At 42.0% G+C, this 12,746-nt stretch overlaps 1 protein-coding gene across 2 annotated transcripts in view; it reads left to right on the forward strand.

The window, feature by feature from the left end:
* Window positions 1-12,746, forward strand: part of tmem128 (transmembrane protein 128) — a 28,490-nt gene that overhangs the window by 13,570 nt on the left and 2,174 nt on the right. The window lies entirely within an intron of this gene.

Consider the following 12,746-nt stretch of genomic DNA (forward strand, 5'->3'; position numbering starts at 1 on the left):
TAAGGCGACTTGAATGTGCGACTGATGGATTCTAATCCACATGCTTGTTGTTGTTTGTCTGTACTGCACATGGATCTGACGTCAGCGTACAGGAGGATAGCCTCCGGTTCTCTACAGAGATGGCACCACATTCGCCCCCGGTTCTCTTTGGAACCGGGGGCGAATGTGGTGCCAACTTCAGCGTCGGGCCAGCGTGAGCAGCTCAGAAAACACTTTTGCGTTTTCAACCCTTTAAACGGGAACGCGACAGCGGAGCGTTTTTAAGATTTCCACTCCGGAGGGTGGGTTAATTTTTTTGCGTTTTTAAGCCCGTCGCCGTCTAAACGAAAGGCACATCTGATAAAATATTTTGTCGGTTTCACCCAGGAGCGTTGCCGTGTAAAGCCAGAGTAACGATGAGTGAACCTTCATGTCAGTCACTTGTCAGTCGCATGGTGTGTGGGGAGGCGGGACTCCTGGCGTAGCCTACCACAGCAGAGTGCAGCTAACCCATTTTATTTATTGATTATTGATTTTAAATATTCCTTAAAAATAAAAGTTTATTTCTCTTTGAAAAGGGTGTACCTGCATTATTATACCATTATCATTGTATTAGATGAAAATTATCTCAGAACAACAATATTATCGATTATCGCAATAATTTCTGAGACAATTTATCGTCCAGCAAAATTTGTTATCGTGACAGGCCTAGCCATCTCTGGCCATGGACCAGCGGCAAAGGTAGTAGCAGGACTGATGCTAACTGATGCCAATTATGACAGCGCGATCTCTCTGCTACAAAGTAGATTTGGAAGGAAAGATCTGGGGCCTCATGTATAAACCATGCGTACGCACAAAAAGACGGCGTGCGCTTGCTTTCACGCACACAATGGCATTTATAAAAATGTACTTGGTGTGGAACCTTGCGGACCGCAGCGCAAACTATCGAGCTGCCGTGAGAATTTGCGGAGTGCTCCGCAAACTCTTGTCAGGTGGAGACGCTGCAAAAAAAAGCTCTGAAACTCATCAGAGTGTTTGAGAATAATATTATTAATGTGTCTACAGTGACAAACATGAATTATTCTAGACAAACAACAGTAATACACCACGTACGTTTGAACATGCGTGGATAAGATCAGAAAGGACACTGAAGACGAAACTGATCCCGCGCGCAAACACACACACTTCAAACGTGTGCGCGCGCGCGTGTGTGTGGTGTGTGAGTGAGTCACACTTTTCTTTAAGTCTTACTTACTTACTGAAATTTAACACAAATTAATCTTTTCTTAATGTAAATAGACACACAGCTGCTGACGTGAAGACATTCACACACGTCAGTCTACAATGTTTTAAACTCTCCAAAATAAAGTTACAAACTAAGTTGTTGTAAGAAAAAGGGACTTGAATGTTGAGTAGAACATTTCCTTATCCCATTTTAATCCATACGATAACAAAATAACTGCAAAAAAGTCATAAATTGATGCGTTGATCGCACACTTTCCATCTTTTTATTTTATTTCCCTCCTTCTTTGCTGCCGCATTTGTCATTGTTCTTAAGGAAGGAGGCGTCAGAGAGGGCGTTTTAGAGTAATTTGTATATTAACGTGTGGGTGGAACGAGGGCGTTGTGTGTTACTCATTCACCTCCACTGAGTTTCACGTTTGATGGGATGTATAAAGAGGAGGTGTGCAGGACTCGACGTACGCACGGTTTTATAAATCTGAGAATTTCTTCGCGTACGTACTTTTCAAATTTTGAGTATGCCCTCTTTCAGTGTGAAAGCTGCGCACTCTTTTATACATGAGTCCCCTGGTGATCAGTGCACACATGTCAAGGCTGCTGAATCTAAATCATGTAAAGAGATCCTCTGATGTGCATGCATTAAAGGTGCATTATGTAATAAATCTAAAGCAACTGGCCATAAAATCCTCCTAATGTGTCAGGAATAATGTTCATATAACATACTGAACTCACCAACAAAACTAGTTAAAAAGATATTTGCATTAAAAAATATATTTTCTGCACCGGAAAGTTTGTTTATGTTTTGGTATGAGGCGCCTCCTACTGCCGTCTACCAATCATTGAAGTCAGTAGTGCCTGAGCTGCCGAGCAACCCCGGGTTGCCAGTTACGTCTGAGCTACAATGGCGGAGGCAACGAAACCGAAGAGATCTCGGTATGAATCGCAGAAATCTCAAGATAAAGTTTGAGGCAAAGTAGGAGCTGCATTCGAACGGTGGAGAGTGTTGAAAGTGGAGAGGAATTTGAAAACGGATGCAGAATTGGCTACTTCTGTTCCCTTGGTTTTGGAGGTCCGTGCTCTTGGATTTGGGACGAACAGCTGTTTTTATTTGTTTTCCGTATTGCTGACAATAAACAAACTATTTACACAAACAACACCGTCTCTCCGAGTCTGAACTTACCCATGATAAAACAAGAGACACTCACTCTTCACACGTTTGGCTCCTCTTTTTTCTTACAATGTCACAACGCAGCACAGTGAGAGTAATATTGGAGAATGTCTGGGACAACTACCAAAGAATTGAAATTGAGGCCATAGAAACTCCACAGGTGTGCACAGCTGTGATGAAGATTCCTGGTGACCAGATTCAGTATGAGCTCAAGAAAAAGGGATTACAACTAGCAGACTTCAATCCATGTTCATTCCACTTGAAGAGGACGCACTTGTCTCCAAACAGCTAAGTGCATTCTGGGAAATTGATTCTCTGGGTATCACAAGTGAGAAAATACAGAACCCAGATGAAGAAGAGGCTCTGCAGATGTTTGAGAGAACAACCACCTGCAAAGATGGACGATACCGTGTGGCATTGCCATGGAAACCAGAAAGAGTAGAGCTCCAAGACAACTTCAGGATTGCTAAAACCCGATTTAAAGGTCTGAAGAAGAGACTTCAGAAAGATGTCACATTTTACAGCAGATACAATGAAGAAGTGGAGGACTATTTACAGCAGAACATTGCAGAGGATGTGCCAAAAGACAACGCAAGTGCAGACACTGTGAAATATTTAGGGCGGTAAAGTCAAAGTAAATTTTTTTTATAGTGAATTTCATTAGGAGGAAAGTACCACATGCTAATAGGGGTGTTTTATAGCACCCTGGCTTCACAGGTAACAGTTTGTCTTTAGAGAACACCCCCCTTGTTTTCCACTATTTTGGTTTAGTCCAGCCCAGTGGGTTGTTGTCGCTCCGTGGCTCAGCGGAGCGACAGACACAGATTAGCGTTGTCATTAATTAGACGTGAATTTTGAGCTTTCATGTTAGGCTACAGTCAGTCCTCCTGTCACATCCATGTCAAAGACATCAGCAGTGTGGAAGCATTTTTCAAAAATAGATGACGGTAAAAAAGTGGAACACAAACTTTGCAAGCAACAGTTTGCTTTTCACAGCTCTACAAACATGACATATCATTTAAAAACGCTAAGCTAAGGTTGCTCCGTCCGTTTTGAGTATGAACATATCAGAATTATTTGCATATTTCAATGTTTTAGTCTAATAATCGTTGATTGGTTTCATAACTGCAGGCTCACCTGCGCGCAGCAGCGTCCCGCGGTCTATTTGTGTCTGAGCCGCGAAGCTGCACTGCGGTGTTCAGTCTCGATCTGTATTCCTCAACACTTATTGTGCTGATATTACTAGTTATTTTTGGATATCACGGGCTATGATATTGCGCAGATGAAGGTAATGCAAAACGCTGTCAGAGCCGTCAGACTCTGTTGAACTCCAGCCGCGGCTGCGGGTCTTTTCAAAATAAGAGCCGCAGCCGCACACAGGTACTTTGCGGGTGCGGGTCTTTTCAAAATAAAAGAGCCGCAGCCGCAAAGTACCCTCCGTCGATTAGTCGATTTTTGGTCTAAATTTCAGGGCTTTAGTCGACCAAGAGTTTCTTTGGTTGATTACAGCCCTGGAAATATTACTTACCACACCACACAGTGCTCAGAGAAGATAAAGTGACCACAAAACTGAGAGTGGTGTTTGATATGTCGTCTCATGAAGATGGATGTCCATCCCTCAATGACTGTCTCACAGGACCCAACCTGAATCCAGATCTCCTCGCTGTTCTCATTAAATTCAGAAAACATGAAATAGCCTTCATGGCAGACATAAAAAGATTAATAGCCAATGCTCAAACAAAAACGAAGAGGAGAGGAGAACCGACTGCGGACAAGCTCTTTAAGACAGAAAAGTACTGGATCAAGACAACACAAAACCAGAGTTTCAGTCAGGAAATAAAACAACTGAAGGCAGGAAAGAGCCTAAACAATGACTGAAAGATCAAAGAACTTAAACCGTTCCTGGATGAACACAAGCTGCTCAGCGTGGGAGGAAGGCTGCAGCAGTCCGTCTTTACATTCAGACAGCAGCACCCATGGATTATGCCCAATAAACACCGATACTCAGAACTGCTGATACAGAGCTGCCATGGAAAAGTGATGCACTCAGGAGTAAGAGACACTCTCGTGCAAGTGAGAGAGCGATACTGGATTTTATGTGCAAGGCAGCTAGTGAAGAGCACTTTGGCTGACTGCACAATATGCAAAAGATACAGGGCAAAAGCCGGACAGCAGATCACTGCGCCCTTGCCCAAAGACAGAATAACAGAATCCCCACCATTCGAAGTCACAGGTGTTGATTTTGCAGGGCCAATTTATGTGAAGGTAGATGATTCTGTGAACAAGTAATTTATTGCACTATTCACCTGTGCTGTAACCAGAGCAGTTAACAGAGTCATTCCTGTTGGCGTTGAAGAGATTTATTTCCAGAGAGGATTATGCAGAATAATCTACTCGGATAATGCAAGATCGTTCAAGAGAGCTGATCAGGACCTCAGATTAGTAAAGACATGCCTGAAGAAGATACTTGGGAGAGATTCACTTAACTTTGAAGAGATGTGCACAATATTGACAGAAGTGGAGGCTATCATAAATTCAAGGCCTCTGACATTTGTGCACAATCGAGTGGATGAACCACAGCCTCCAGCCCATTTCCTGGTGGGAAAACGATTGACTTCACTGCCACCAAAGCCCTTCTCTGCTGACACACAGCACCCAACTGCCAACAAGGCGGATATCACACGAAGATGGAAATACAGGCAGAGACTCGCAACTAGCTTTTGGAACGCTTGCCATAAGGATTACCTGTTGGACTTGAAGTGAGCACACCGCTGTGCCACACCGACACCCACCCTACTGAAGGAGGGTAATGTTGTACTCATTGGAGAAGACAATACCCCCAGACAAACCTGGAAACTGGGAAGAATCACAAAACTGTTAACGGGCCGAGATGGACTTGTCAGATCGTGCATAGTCCGCATTCCCTATGGGACCTTGCTGAGAAGACCTATTCAGTTACTGTATTGTCTTGAGATTTAATGAACAAGTAATTAATTGGGGGGGGAGGATGGTCGTAATTTATTTGTCACATTAGTTGATTTATGTTGATTGTTTATTTGTGACATTATTATTTATTTACAGTATTGATTAAAAGCTGCTAATTTAATGTGATTATTATTTAAGTGGAAAACAGAGTTAAAGGGACAATGTGTAGTATTTATGAGTTTACATAACCCAAAATCCACTTTTTTATACATATTATGTGCTCCTGCATTGTCTAATCGCTATATAATAGTTTTTGTTTCATTTTCGTAGTGTTTCAAAAAGTCATGTAAAATAACATGGTCGCGGGCCGCGGTTGCATAGCCACTGTTAGCAGCGAGACGCCATGTTTCTACCGGAGCCTGTAAGGACAAACGCGAGAGAACAAATCAAGCGTCTCTTTACTTGTAGCGGAAGTCCCGCCTCCACTTTCTCCGCTTCGTCTGCTACGGCCGCGGTAGCTCGCCCTCTCCCTCGCCTCACGAACCTCATCTGCTGACACGGAGAAAGACAACGAGGACGACATTTGACCAGCTGCGGATACCGTAGCGCTCAGGGAAGGGAGGGGGTGAGCAGAGGAGCAATTCTTTGTTGTAAATTTCAGCCTCTCCTCTAGATGGCACTATAAACTACTTACTTCCCCTTTAAATATAACATATAGGAGACAAACACAGTGATATTTGAGACGTATCCACAGATTCTAACAGTACCATTTTTATCACTCTACGAAAAAGATTCACGGATCCAGCCCCAAAATGAGAGCAAAACAACAACTGACTTTCAACAAATACAAGCGGAAATGTTGTCTTACCTTTGCTGTTTATCAAAACAAGTTATTTCCACTGGAACAAAACTGCTTCTCATGAAGAACTACACTTCCCAGCATGCTTTGGGGACAAATCCCAGTCTGATTGATCATTTACTTTGTATTTTTCAAAAGTATTATTTTGTTACAGAGAAGAGAGAAATCTTTGGTTATTTATTTATTTATGTTCAAATCTGTTCACAGTGTTCCAAAATATTTGTTATTAAATGTTACATTAAGTTGCTATATAAGTAAATGTTGTTTAAATAAAAAAAATAATTACATTTAAAAAAAAGCATGGAATGTATCGAATCGTGGGTCAAAAATTTGTGATACAAATTGAATCGTGAGTTTGTGTATCGTTACAGCCCTACAAATGATTTATAAAGGAAAATCATGAAATTTTACAGGGGTGCCCAAACTTTTGAATACCACTGTATTTCCATCATCTGTTTTTGTTGTTTCATGAAAACAAAATATACTATGTATACTTAAGAGAAAAGGATCAAAGATAGACACACATTTCTAATATCAAATCAAACTGCCTTGCTGCCGCAGGCACTAATGAAATACAATCAAGTGGCTCTGTGGTGTAGTGTTGATGGATCAGTCTTTTACTGAATGAGCTGATGATGTGCTAACTCTCAGCTAGTTGCTAAATCATTAGCATCACAGTCAGTACTTCATAGAAAAAGCTGTGTCATTCACACATGATTCAAGCACATCCGCACGTTTGTACCGGCCCTGAAGCTAGTTAATAACAATGCAGCCACATAACATTCTGAAACGCACTGTGGATTATTAAATGAATAAACGTACCTGTATGTGACTGAACACTAGCTTACAATGCTAACGAGTCCGAAAAAAATTTTTTTCATGATTTACTCGTTTTGCGCTGCGCCCTCTATGGCTGTGGCGGAAGGGGGAACAAGTTGGCCCAGCGCAAAAGAGAAAAAATAGGAAATTATTATTATTTTTTTTCTGTTATTTTCAAAATTACATATGTTGAAGTTTGTAAGAAGCCACTACATGCTTCAAATCACAGTATTGTGGGTCTTAAAACCATAAGCTTTGTATTTGAATCAAGGTTGTTTTATCGCTTTGAATCATTCCTAGTTTGGGTGTGGCGATCTCACATTCCAGTGCTTTTGTTGCTTTTTCAGCCAATCAGCTGATTCAGCCAATTCTCACGGAGAATACACATGGCTAATTAATATGCACGCATGGAGAGAGAGGAAGGGAGAGGAGGGGGAGAGAGAGTGTGGAACGCTCCAGCAGTTATTCAGCGTGTGCAGTGTGTGTGTGTGTGTGTGCAGTGTGAAATAAAAAGCGTGATTGTTATCAAAGCAGACGTCATCAAAGCTTTGTTGACCAAAGGAAGGCAAAGAAAACCGGAGAATAAGTCAACTGTGGCTGAACTTCTTAACAAAGACAGAGACAGCACAGAGACCGCTGGTGAGTGGACTGTTAGCATTTTAAGCTAACATCAAACAGATGAGTTATTCAGCGGCTGAAAGAGAGCAGGGGTCCGTTTCACAAAGCAGGTTCAACAAACTCTAAGTCTGAGTCTAACCCTGAACTAGGGATCTCATGGTTAACGGTGTAACTAGGGATGCACCGATTAATCGGCCAGTGATCGGTGTATTTGATTACACATACACCGATCTGCGCCGCTGCCGTCTGCTTTACGAGTGAGCGCTCTGCATGTAAACGTTTCATTCATGTTAAAATATTTGTTTCAATCACTGAACGAAGCCTGTCATATTTAAGACAAGAGTCCGGATCTTAAATCACTTGCACAAAACGTTTGATCAGCATTTGTTTGTTTGTCATTTAAACCTGTGTGCGCAAAGAGCGCGAGGCATTGTTGGCACGGAGCGGGAGAGAGAGAGAAAGAGAGAGAGAGAGTGAGGTCATTAACTTATTTGTGTGTAGTTCTATGTTGTGAAATATGTTTAAACTTAAATAAACTACACATACAGGTAGTGATTCATTGTTGTATTTTTATTTGGATATTGGATGTGAACAACATGGTTCCATAACACTGCACTTTTAAGATGTGTGTGAATATTCCAAAGCATTATTTAGTTCTATTTTATAGTGGTTATCTGTTCAAAAAGTCACACTTTAAGTTATTATGTTCCATGGTAGCATGTTCAAATGTATCATGACAATTGTTTTTGTATTTTTATATATACTTCTATTTTATAGTGATTCGTTTTTGCATTTTTAGTTGGATATTGATGTTAACTGATCGTATTTCTATTTTGAAATGTTCTATTAAGGAGAAAAGATGCAAAAATATATATCTTTCTGTATGCTGAAAAGTGGTTTAAAAAATTGTCGGAGTCGGAATCGGCTAAAATCGGTATCGGCATGTCAAACTTCTTGAAAAATCGGTAATCGGAATCGGCCCCAAAAATGGCAATCGGTGCATCCCTAGGTGTAACGGTAAACCGCGATAACATTTTTGACGATAATAATTACCGTCTTCATTTCAAAACAAATTATTATCTCGGTGAATAACCGCACCCGTGGTGTAGGCACCGTGAGCCTTACCAGCGTGTCTGTCTGCTGAAGTTGCCGCGCAGGCGCACTCTGTAGCCTACAACCTGATGTTCAAACTTTATCGAAGCTGGAATCATGACCGAAGGAGGAGACCACAGCCCTCAGGACATATACGTATATGAAAACTCACCCATAACAGTATAGCGCGGTCCTGGCGTCATGTCATCATCTCAGACAACTGCCGTGTAAGTCCTGCTCTCTTTCAGCCGCTGAATAATCCATCTGTTTGTTGTTTTTGTGACGATGAAGTCTGCTAACACGTTAGCATAAAGATCGCTAGCTTAAAATGCTAACAGTCCACACACCAGCAGTCTCTGAGCTTTCGCTGTCATTGTGAAGATGTTCAGCCACAGACGATTAGTGTCATGTTCTCCTTGATGACTGCTTTGATGACAATCACGCTTTAATTTCGCACTGCACACACACACACACACACACACACTGCACACATAAGCACAGGAAAGTTCTATGCACTATCTCTCCCCTCTCTCTCGCTCTCTCTGTACTGCATATTAATTAGCCATGTGTATTCTCCGTGATCGTCAGCTGATTGGCTGAAAAAGCAACAAAAGCTCTGGAATGTGAGATCGCCACACCCAAACTAGGAGTGATTCACAGCGATAAAACAACCTTAATTCAAACACAAAGTTTATGGTTTTAAGACCCACAATACTGTCAATAATGTTAACATGATAGTACAGCTGCAGCGCCCACCACCAGCATATTAAAAATGCATAGCTTTTAGGACTATCAATGCTTTCTGAACATATTCACACACTTTTTAAAAAATACCGCGATAATACCGAAAACCGAGATAATTTTGGTCACAATAACCGTGAGGTTCAATTTTCATACCGTGACATCCCTACCCTGAACTCGAGTTGATCTACTCTGAGATAGGAAACTCTGAGTTTTCGGTTTCAGAACAGCTGATTTGAGTTAGTTTGTTCAACTCGGAGTAGTTTCACCTCGAGTTTAGCGTGTGCACCACAAGTATAAAAAGAAAGCATCAGTGGAGCCCCGTTTCGACGAGTCACCATGGCAACGGGGAAGCGAGGGAGCGACGTTCTTCGCTCACTGAGCGTCTGCGAACTTATGCACGCAGACCCACTGGTGTTGTAAATATTATTTTGCTCATATGGTGAGTTTGAGCAAGTTTTTAGAAGGAAGTGTAACACCACTGCAGCAGAAAAAGAGAGGGAGACGGCGTCGGAGAACACTGCTGCCGATGCGTAAGTTTAAATGTCGTCCTTTGCAAAATCACAATAATATAACAGGGGGAAACTGATTGAGTGGTAGACTATTAATGTATTTCATTAAGGTGCAATCCCGCGGGGGAGAAGCAGACTTGGCAGCAGTTTAAGATGAAACATAACAAACATTATTCAAACAGGTAAGACCTCGGTATAATCTCATGGGATTACCTCATTTTGATCATGTTTTACATTGTGTTAATAAGTAAATATAAAGTGGCTGTTTGGCTGTATACAGTTGTTTTATCCCCAACATAATGCTGTTTTCACAAACATAAATGACTTCTCATTCTTTATATCATGTTCAAGTGTTCTGCATCTCCAACTTTGTATAAAAAACTCCCATTCGCAAAAAAAATGCAGCGCAGCACACAATTATCTGCTGGGATGTGAGCGCATGACTTCGGTTGGTAATGTTGGAAATGTAAGGACTGATCAGGTTTTGTATGTAAATGATGGACTGTGACGTGAAACAGTACCACTTAAAAAGAGGAGTGTCTGAAAATCTATGCGCGGTCTGATGATCATCTCCCGACGAATATTTAATTCTCTGCCCAATAATGCTGCACCTTCATCCCCAGGATCACTGTCAAAAGAACATGGTAGTGAAAATAGTCTCCACCAACAGACTTCAAAACTCGCCTGCTGACTGAATGAATGAGGAAATCAAATACCGTGTGTGGCTGAAAGAGGGCGGAGACATAGATAAACTCAGGGTTTGTGCTGAAAAACCTGGTCCCGACCAGGTTAGGTTCATAGAGCATGTTACCATGGTAACTGACCGGGGGAGCTTAAGTTACCTCTCTCTGTGAAACAGGCAAGAGTGACTCCACTTTCTCTGGTTTGACTTACCTCCCTTTGTGAAACGGAAAACCCTCATTTCAGGGTTAACAGACTCAGAGTTTTCACCAAACCTGCTTTGTTAAAGGGACCCCAGGACAGACACAGTAGTTGTCTGAGATGATGACGTTACGCCAGCACCGCTCTATCTCCTTATGGTGAATTTTCATCTATGTAACGTGTGCCACTAGTGTTCAGTCACATACAGGGAGGTTTTTTCTCCAGCACAAACATGTGCTGATGTGCTTGAATCATGTGTGAATGACACCGCTTTGTGTGTGAAGTATTGACTGTGATGCTAATGATTTGAGTTGAGAGTTAAGGCCACATTATACTTCTGCGTATGCGTTATCCGTCTGCGTCACCACGGAGACGCCTCGAGCATTTATACTTCTGCGTCGTGGTGACGGACACTCGCTGCAATTTCCCGCCCGATCAGTAGGGGTCGCTGCGCAAGGTTGTTGTGCTTCTGGCTACAGTGAGCAATGGTGTCCGAGAAAGAAAGAGAGCGAAAGACTGTTGTTGTTGAAACAGTGGCCGTTTCTCAATTTTCTGTGTGACGGAACGCAGTTTTAAGATAATTTGAGGCGAGAAATTGGCCATTTAGAGTCTAAACATGTGCTGTGTGTGTTAAGATATGACGTATTTATAGTTCGGCAGCGGCGTTATCGGCGGGGATCAGCTCCGCCTCTGTCAGGACGCCCGGAGCGCACTGAGAGCCGGCACAGAGCAGCTTCGCTCAGCCTGTCCTGAGGACCAATCGCAGCTCTTGCCGTCTCCGTTGTCCCTTGACGGAGTGACGGACACTTAAAAAATATTTCGTGCACCCGGAGACGATGCAGAGGCTCTTCGACAGTCTCTGCGTCGACGCAGAGTCTCTACGTAGCCTACGCAGAGCACTTTACGCAGAAGTATAAATTGGGCTTTAGGACATTATCAGCTCATTCAGGAACAGACTGATTCAGCCACACTACACCACAGAGCCACTTCAATGTATTTCATTTGATTTGATATTAGAAATATGTGTCTATCTTTGATCCTTCCCTCTTAAGTATATATAGTATATTTTGTCCTGAGAAAAAAAAAATACCCCTGTAAATTTTCATTTATAAAGCATTGGTTGTTTGGATAAGAAATGTCAGTTAAATATATCATATAGGAGACAAACAGTGATATTTGAGAAGTGAAATCAAGTTTATATGATTTACAGAACGTCTGCAATATCAGCAGATTCTGGAGAACAATGTCCAGGAATCAGTGACAAAGTTGAAGTTGTGCCGGGGCAAACTGAACTGGAGATGATTTGTAAAGAAGAATGGTCCAAAATACCTTCCTCCAGAATCCAGACTCTAATTAGAAGCTATAGGAAGTGTTTAGAGGGTGTTATTTCTGCAAGAGGATGCACACATGTTTTCTTTTGTGGTGCCTAAACTTATGCACATGCCTAATTTTGTTTAATAATTCTTGCACACTTTCACGTCTCATATTTTTTTTAGGTTATTTCATTTCAAATTTTAAGAGGACATTATCCTCTTAAAATTCCAAAGTCCAGGTTTCATGTATTGGTCTGTATAGCAGTGTAGCTCACAACAATAGTATCTGTGTTCATACAGAGCAGGGTGTGGTTTTACTGAAAGCTTAGACCAGGAGGGGGTTGTGCTATGTAAATGTGATGATTCTGTCTCTTGGCTCTCAGAAGGTGTAAATCTTTGAGGCTAAAATTCTCCCTAAAGCAGTTTGAGGAGTGCCTACATTCAAATGGCTATCCATCCATCCATTATCTACCACTTTATCCTCCACCAGAGGGTCGCGGGGGGCGCTGTGCCTATCTCAGCTGACATTGGGCGATAGGCGGGGTACACCCTGGACAGTTAGTCAAATGGCCATATCTTCTTCAAATATTATCCGA

The sequence above is a fragment of the Microchirus variegatus genome (genome assembly GCF_963457635.1).
Source record: "Microchirus variegatus genome assembly, chromosome: 19".
Taxonomy (NCBI): domain Eukaryota; kingdom Metazoa; phylum Chordata; class Actinopteri; order Pleuronectiformes; family Soleidae; genus Microchirus; species Microchirus variegatus.